We start from the raw sequence: 8,570 nt of genomic DNA, 5'->3' as shown, positions 1-8,570 counted from the left end.
AAGACCTTCAGCAAGTAGATCATGAATAATCACTTGCAATTCTTGGACTTGGGTAATAACAGACTTGCTATCTACCATTTTGTAGTCCAAAAATTTTGCGGCAACGAATTTCTTCATCCCGGCATCTTCAGTTTTATATTTCTTTTCAAGTGCATTCCACAATTCTTTTGACGTTTCCACGCCACTGTATACATTATAAAGATTATCATCCAGTCTGCTAAGAATATAATTCTTGCGCAAAAAATCAGAATGCTTCCACGCTTCAATTACGAGAAAGCGTTTATTCTCTGGAGTTTTATCTGGCAGATCAGGAACATCTTCCTTGATGAACTTCTGTAGACATAACGTAGTTAAGTAGAAGAACATCTTCTGCTGCCAGCGCTTGAAATCAATCCCGGAAAAATTTTTGGATTTTTCTGCCTGTGCCAATGCCGGTGTTCGGCTTGTCGATGCGTTGGCAGTCACCATCAGAACAGTTTGGTTTTCGCTTTCAGTCGTCATTTTTTCTGTTAAAAGAATGACACAAACAAACGTTTAATAAACGTTTTCAAACTGGAGTAAAAATCACGTAGATCTTAATCTTCCAACAAAACGCCACGAATGCTTTACTCTCCAAAATGGGAATACACAAAACCACAAAGGTTTTAGTTTGCAGAATAATAAGAATAATACAAATACATAAATAAATATTAAATTCCTTAAGCTTGTTATTTCCGCCAATATTGCTGTATTTGTAAATAATAATTCTGTAAAATATAAGTAAACGTAATGAAATAGTAATTAATTCGAGCCCACTGAATACACAGTGTTTCCTTAAGGAATTTAATCCCCTCCTAGTACCCAAGGTAATGGATTATTTCCTCCCAGGATAGAATGAATCACACACTGGTGTAGCGGTACTTCAAACCCCAGTATTTCAGCGAACACAAAGTTCGGTAGCAAATCACACTTACAGTTGCTTTGTTTGAAGTTAAAAACAATGCAGAACGAGGGAGTAGAAACTCAGAAAATCGTATGGAAATGCTGAGAGGAAGGAGTACAATGTATAGCCAAATCTGTTGAGCGATTTTCAGTTTGTTTCTTGTGTGTTGTGTGTTGAGTGTCTTTTTTCAACAGCTGTTGCACATATATATAGCAGCCAGTGTTGAAGAAGACCAATCGTCCACCCTCTATGGTGGAGCAAGCACAATCATGGTGGGAAGAGTATTAGGCGGCTGCCTTGTGGTCAATACACGGATTGGAAAATATCCGTTATAAATGCGGATAATCTTACGTTAATATTTACTATTAACAAATAAATTTGATCCAAAAAATTAATCAATCAATCATTTGACCAAATCCAAATCCGAATCCGAAGCCGAAGCCGAAGCCGAAGCCGAAGCCGAAGCTGAAGCCGTAGCCGTAGCCGAAGCCGAGCCGAGCCGAGCGAGCGACGACGACGACGGCGCGAGGCTTGCTTTCTTCTTAACTCTTTAAGAGCTACAAGAAGAGCAATTATATATATATACCCACCAAAAATCTCTTCCTCTTCCAATATGGGACAATGTCTCATTGTCAAGAGGGAAAAACTTAAAATTTTACTCAAAAATTTTATTTTTCCTCCATTTCCCATTCACCCTCATTTTAAGACTATTTCATCTTAAAAACAAAAACCTCAACAAACACCACCAATAAATATAATATGATTGGTATAAGATCAAATATTAACTTTAAAACTTCATTATTGATGGACCAGGGAGCAGCAACGTGTGAGACTCATTTGAGGCATAAATCTAAACTACTATTTCATTTACTTCCTTTTCAATTTTTTCAATAAGAAAAAGTCTTTCGTCGAGATAAATGAATCCACCCTCCTTTCCATAAGCCATTTACTAACCTGGACTTATTTTCGCACCTCGAAATTTATGTGTTTGTATACGGTCGAAATAGATTTCGGCCTCCGTACGTTTGATCGAGTTTGAATGGTAAGCGGTCGAAGTAAGAGCTCGAGACGAGTTCCGAGGATAGTACAAACAAGCCTCGAGCTCCAAGACCGATCGAGGAATCGACTCGGTATCATTATCAAGCCCATGACCAAATTGAACCGCAAGGCAACGAGAAGGTTGTCGGAGATGCACAGACTGATTGACACTCACCTCGAATGTCAAACTCAAACTAAAGGCCGGGGCTCGACCCAATACCGAGCTCGAGTCAGTATCGAGCTCACAGACAGGAGCCGTTGCAACCGCACTAGGGGAGAGAATCTTGGCAGGAATCGAGAAAGAGACAATTCATTATGGGTTCTCCACTATATATTTTATATTATAAATAAAGTAAGATCCATCTACTATAAAGGGGGAATCCTTGTAAGCACAAGCAAAAAGACTACTTCTATTTATTGAATAATAAATCTCTTAAGCTTGTTTTACTCAGCATACTCACTCTTCTAGTTCAATAATTTATATCCCATTTCTATAGCCAAGAATCTAAACATTTTCACTTCTACGTACGATTTATGTCAAGCTATATCACATATCTTTAGAACTACTTATAAATTTAATTATATCAGATTTTTCGGGTAAACAGTTTGGCGCCTACCGTGGGGCTAAGGATAACAGTGGTTGTTTGATACAAATTCGCAATACACACTAGTTTACAACTCCGAATCAGCAATGGCAAACCCTCGATTCATGGCTTTACCTATCGACCACGAAACCGGCCTCCAGGATGAAACCAATAATTTGTTACCCAGGGTCGGAAGGCCACTTAACGATGTCACTGAAGCTCGAGTCGAAGTACCTGAAATCCGAGTCGAAGTACCACTAGATGTCAATTCACAAGTGGCCCTTGAGGCGAACCAACGTTCCGAACAGGAAAAAAATATTTAGGGCGGTACTCGATTCGTAGCTCGAGACGCCCATAACATGGAGGAGATCGGAGTCAGCTTACGGATGATCTTCGAGATGTTACAAGCCGAGCAAATAGTGATAGCTCTATTGCAGAGCCAAACTCAGGTACAAAGTAGGTCGGAGTCCGATCCGCTTCGAAAAATTACCCACAAAACGGAGCCAGCCATAGTGAAGTCAAACGAGTAAGAATCGGGGACTACTCTCGAAATTACTAAATTGCTCGAGGAACTCACAAAACGAGTCGAAGCCAACGATAAAAAAGTAGAAATATATAATTCCAGGGTTGATAAGATCCCGGGAGCTCCACCAATGATAAAAGGGCTGGATTCGAAGAAATTCATCCAAAAGCCTTTTCCCTCTAGTGCAGCCCCAAAACCAATCCCCAAAAAAATTCGTATGCCCGAAATTCCCAAATATAACGGTACGACCAATCCCAATAAACACGTCACCTCTTACACGTGTGCCATCAAGGGTAACGATTTGGAAGACGACGAGATCGAATCCGTGTTATTGAAAAAATTCGGAGAGACCCTCTCGAAGGGAGTGATGATTTGGTATCATAATTTCCCCCCAAATTCCATCGATTCTTTTGCCATATTAGCGGATTCGTTTGTAAAGGCACATGCTGGTGCCATAAAGGTTACAACGAGGAAATCGGACCTATTCAAAGTAAAGCAAGGGGGTAATGAAATACTGAGGGAGTTCGTGTCCCGATTTCAAATGGAACACATGGAATTGCCACCAGTCACATACAACTGGGCCGTCCAAGCTTTCACCCAAGGGTTGAACGAGCAAAGTTCAATAGCATCATGTCGGCTGAAGCAAAATTTGATCGAGTATCCAACAATAACTTGGGCGGATGTACACAACCGATATCAGTTAAAAATCAGGGTCAAAGACGACCAGTTGGGAGCTCCTTCCGGATCCATGCACCAGAACAGGACAGCTATTAAAAACCAGAGGGATATCGATAGAGAACGAAGGTCGAACAGAGACCAATATCAACCGTACATCGCAGATTAAATGAACAACGGCTCAGCGTGCAATTTCGCTCGGAACAATCGAAGGAGTGATCAAGGACAAAATTCTCGGGGGCTTATGAGCAAGAATGGCTTCGATAAATATGGCGATCCTATAGAGGCACCTCGGCTATCGGAGTACAATTTCAGCGTCGAAGCATCGGGCATTGTATCGACGATCGGAAGAATCAAAGATATTAGGTGGCCCAGACCCATGCAAACCGACCCTTCCCAAAGAAATCCGAATTCGATGTGCAAGTATCATGGCACGCATGGCCACAGGACCGAGGATAGCAGACAATTAAGAGAAAAGGTAGCACGCCTATTCGATGAGGGCCACCTTCGAGAGTTCCTCAGTGACCGAGCCAAGAATCACTTCAGAGAAAGTGACGCCAGCAAAAAAGATAAACAAGAGGAACCTCTGCATATCATTCATATGATCATCGGTGGGGTCGATACTCCACAGGGACCCGTGCTCAAGTACGGCAATATACCGGCCACAGGGGAAAAACGAACTTGAGGTTATGTACCCGAAGGCACTTTATCATTCGGAATTGAAGAAGCCGAGGGCATCTCTCAACCTCACAACGACGCTCTGGTAATTTTTATCCTATTAAATAAAGCTCAAGTTAAGCGTGTTTTAGTGGATCCAGGTAGCTTTGCGAATATCATTAGATCTTGGGTAGTGGAGCAGCTCGGTTTGCAGAATCAAATCGTGCCCGCAGCTCGGATCTTGAACGGTTTCAATATGGCCAGTGAAACGACTAAAGGGGAGATTACTCTACCAATGAATGTAGCTAGAACCATCCAAAATACCAAATTTCACGTAATCGAAGGGGATATGAGGTACAATGCCCTACTTGGAAAACCTTGGATCCACAATATGAAGGCAGTGCCTTCGACCCACCACCAAGTAATGAAATTTCCTACGTCGGACGGCGTGAAAACAGTATACGGGGAGCAACATACTGTGAAGGAAATATTTGCGGTTGATGAGGTAACACCGATACCAACACTATCGGTCTCGGAAAGATCGAGTACTAAAGATAGACGAGAAACCAAATAGCAATTACAGCCACTAGTCTCGACCAAACCGGTGGAACAGGAAATAGAGGATGACGAGGAAGAGTTTCTGACACCTCGAGCTTTCATCATCCCCGACGACTCCGACGCCACAAAATCTATGATCGAAGAACTGGAGCAGGTTATATTAATCGAATATCTGCCCGAGAGAAAGGTATACCTGGGAACGGGATTGACCCCCGAACTTAGGGAAAAACTCATTCAATTTTTTATCGATATATAGATTGTTTTGCTTGGTCCCATTTAGACATGGCAGGGATCCCACCGTCGATAACAACGCACCAGCTGAGCTTGGACCCTAGGTTCAAACCGATGAAACAAAAAAAAAACCTCAGTCCAAGGTAAAACACACATTTGTAAAGGATGAGGTAACTAAACTTCTCAAAATAGAGTCAATTCGGGAAGTAAAATATCCAGAGTGGTTAGCCAACGTAGTTGTAGTCCCTAAAAAGGGGAACAAACTTAGAATGTGCGTAGATTATAAAGATCTAAACAAAGCATGCCCCAAAGATTCTTTTCCACTACCTAGTATCGATCACATGATCGATGCCACAGCCGGCCACGAGATTCTTACTTTTCTCGATGCCTACTCGGGGTACAATCAAATTCTAATGAACCCGGAGGACCAAGAAAAGACTTCATTTATCACCAAGTATGAAACCTATTGCTATAATGTAATGCCATTTGGGCTAAAAAACGCAAGAGCTACTTACCAACGCGTAGTGAATAAAATGTTCGAAGAACAATTAGTTAAGTCCCTGTGCGCAGAGGACCATTTGACTCATTTGCAGGAAACGTTCAAGATCTTAAGGAAATACAACATGAAGCTCAACCCCGAGAAATGTGCTTTCGGGGTTGGATCGGGCAAGTTTCTTGGTTTCATGGTATCGAATTGGGGAATCGAGATCAACCCCAACAAAATTAAGGCCATCGAAGACATCACCGTCGTGGATAGCGTGAAATCAGTACAAAGGCTGACCGGACGGAAAGCTTCCTTAGGCCGATTCATTTCGAGATCATCAGATCGAAGCCACAAAGTCTTCTCTCTACTCAAAAGGAAGAACAATTTTGCCTGGACCCTGGAATACCAACATGCACTAGAACAATTAAAGCGGTACCTATCGACCCCACCACTACTTCACACTCCGAGGACATATGAGAAATTGTACTTATACTTGGCGGTATCGAAAATCGCGCTAAGTGGCGTCCTAATTCGAGAAGAACAAGGTACACAGTTTCATATTTATTAAGTAAGTCAGACCTTAGGGGAAGCAGAGGCTAGATACCCTCACTTAGAGAAATTAACACTTGCACTAATAAGCGCTTCTAGAAAGTTAAGACCATACTTTCAATGTCACCTCATATGCTTTTTGACCACTTACCCACTTCGCAATATTTTGCACAAGCCCAAACTATCGGGTCGATTGGCCAAATAGGCCGCCAAACGCAGTGGGTACGATATCGAATATCAACCTTGTACGACCATCAAGTCCCAAATTTTAGCGGACTTCGTAGTCGATTTCACGCCAACCCTCGTACCCGAAGTTGAAAAGGAACTCTTGTTAAAATCGGGTACGTCGTCGGGGGTTTGGACCCTCTAGACAGGATGGTGCTTCAAATGTGAAGAAGTCCGGGCTTGGCATCATACTGAAACCTCCCACAAGTGGAATTATTAGAAAATCCATCAAAACCACTAGATTAACTAACAATGAGGCCGAGTACGAGGCCATGATTGTAGGTCTCGAGCTAGCTAAAAGCCTGGGATCAGAAGTTATTGAAGCCAAATGTGACTCTTTACTAGTGCTGAACCAAGTAAACAAAACTTTCGAGGTTCGAGAAGATAGGATGCAAAGGTATTTGGACAAATTACAGATAACTCTACACCGTTTCAAAGAATGGACCCTACAACATGTGCCTCGAGAACAAAATTGTGAGGCCGACGCACTCGCAAATTTGGGGTCGTCGATCGAGGAATATAAGATCAACTCGGGGACTGTCGTTCAACTCTCGAGCTTCCTTTAACGCCTCCTCAGAAAAGGTCGAAAGAGAAGGCAAATGACCCACTATCATAGTCCCAAGCGAATCGCTCGGGATGCTCTGATCGAGACTCGGGGTATCGGAATTGACCCCGACCGGTATAGCCGTCATCGGCTCAGAAGGTCTGGCGACCTCGATAGCTTTCGCAGATCGGATCACCAAAGCTGAGGCATCTTCTTCTTCTTCTTCTTCCCTCAGTCGTTGGACCGAGTCCGTCGAAAGAGCGATTGTCTTCCTCCTCACCCTTCGAGTTTTGGGCTTGGGGTCCTCTAACCGAGAGACAACTCTTCGCTTCTTATCTTTCCTCGGTTTAGGGACCGGGGACTTGGTTCCTTCCTCACCACTCGAAGGCCTCAAAACGACATCCTTGGTTACACCTGCATGAAAGGAAATCGGTAACGAATGGAGCATAAAAAACATTTCGAAGAACACGAGAAGTGACCCTTACCGTGATTCTTGGCCTCCCATCTACCTTTTGCCAAATCACGCCAAGCGCGTTTGGCATAAGAGGAAGTCGAGGCTAACTTTCGAACCCAATCCTCGAGGTCGGGTACCGCTTGTGGCATCCAAGGGGCAATTGTATATCGGAGAAAGATATCAGATAGAATCAGAGAAAGATACGAAAAGCAACGCCTTATGAAAATCACTTACGGTCGAAATTCCATTCCTCGGGGAACGACATCTTCTCTTCCGGAATGAGATCACGGGTCCTCACCCGAATATAACAGCCCATCCAACCCCGATCCTTGTATTCGTCGATGTTCGACATTAAAGCTTTCGATGCCCGACGATAAAGCCTGATTAGCCCTCGAAAGATTTGAGGCTGATACAATCATATGAGGTGATTTAGGGTAAAATCCAGCCCCCCCGGTCTTGTTGGAGAAGAAGCGAAGTAAGGTTACTATGAGCGCATAGAGAAGGATGAATTTGACCGAGGGTGACCTGATATCTTTTGCAAAAATCAATGATCACTGGGTCGACGGGACCCAACGTGAGAGGGTAAGTATAAACACTTAAAAACTCCTCCACATGAGTGATGATGCTCTCTTCGGGAGAGAGAATTTGCAACACAACCTCGGGACCCCCGTTGCAGTCTTTCCTCACAGCCTCGAGATGGCCCTCTGTTATCGAGCACATGTACATCGACACATGCTCACATTGACCCGGAACCGACGAAGGATTTTCAACCTTAAAATCGATCTTCAGAGTACACGGGCCAGGAACATACTCATGGGGAGGCGGTTCCACCGGCGCCTTGTCGCCGGACGACCGTGAAGAGGAAGCTTTCTCCTTCTGAGGTACGGTTTTTGAAGTTTTTTCCATTGATGTGAGAGAAAGAAAAGCAAAGGAAGATAAAAGGTTGATAGTGCCAAACGCTGATGAAGGTGGATCTACAAGCGGCAAAATAGAGGCAGAAAGAGTAAGAAATTTTGGGAGATTGAAGATGTAAAAGTGGTAAATGATAAATGGAAGGGCTATTTATAGGTTTATACCGTGACGGTTCAGTATCAGTGGTGTCCGACCACCGTCTGACGTGCATTAA

Source organism: Nicotiana tabacum, chromosome 19 (genome assembly GCF_000715075.1).
Source record: "Nicotiana tabacum cultivar K326 chromosome 19, ASM71507v2, whole genome shotgun sequence".
NCBI classification, from domain to species: Eukaryota; Viridiplantae; Streptophyta; class Magnoliopsida; order Solanales; family Solanaceae; genus Nicotiana; species Nicotiana tabacum.
This window is presented reverse-complemented; position numbering follows the sequence as displayed.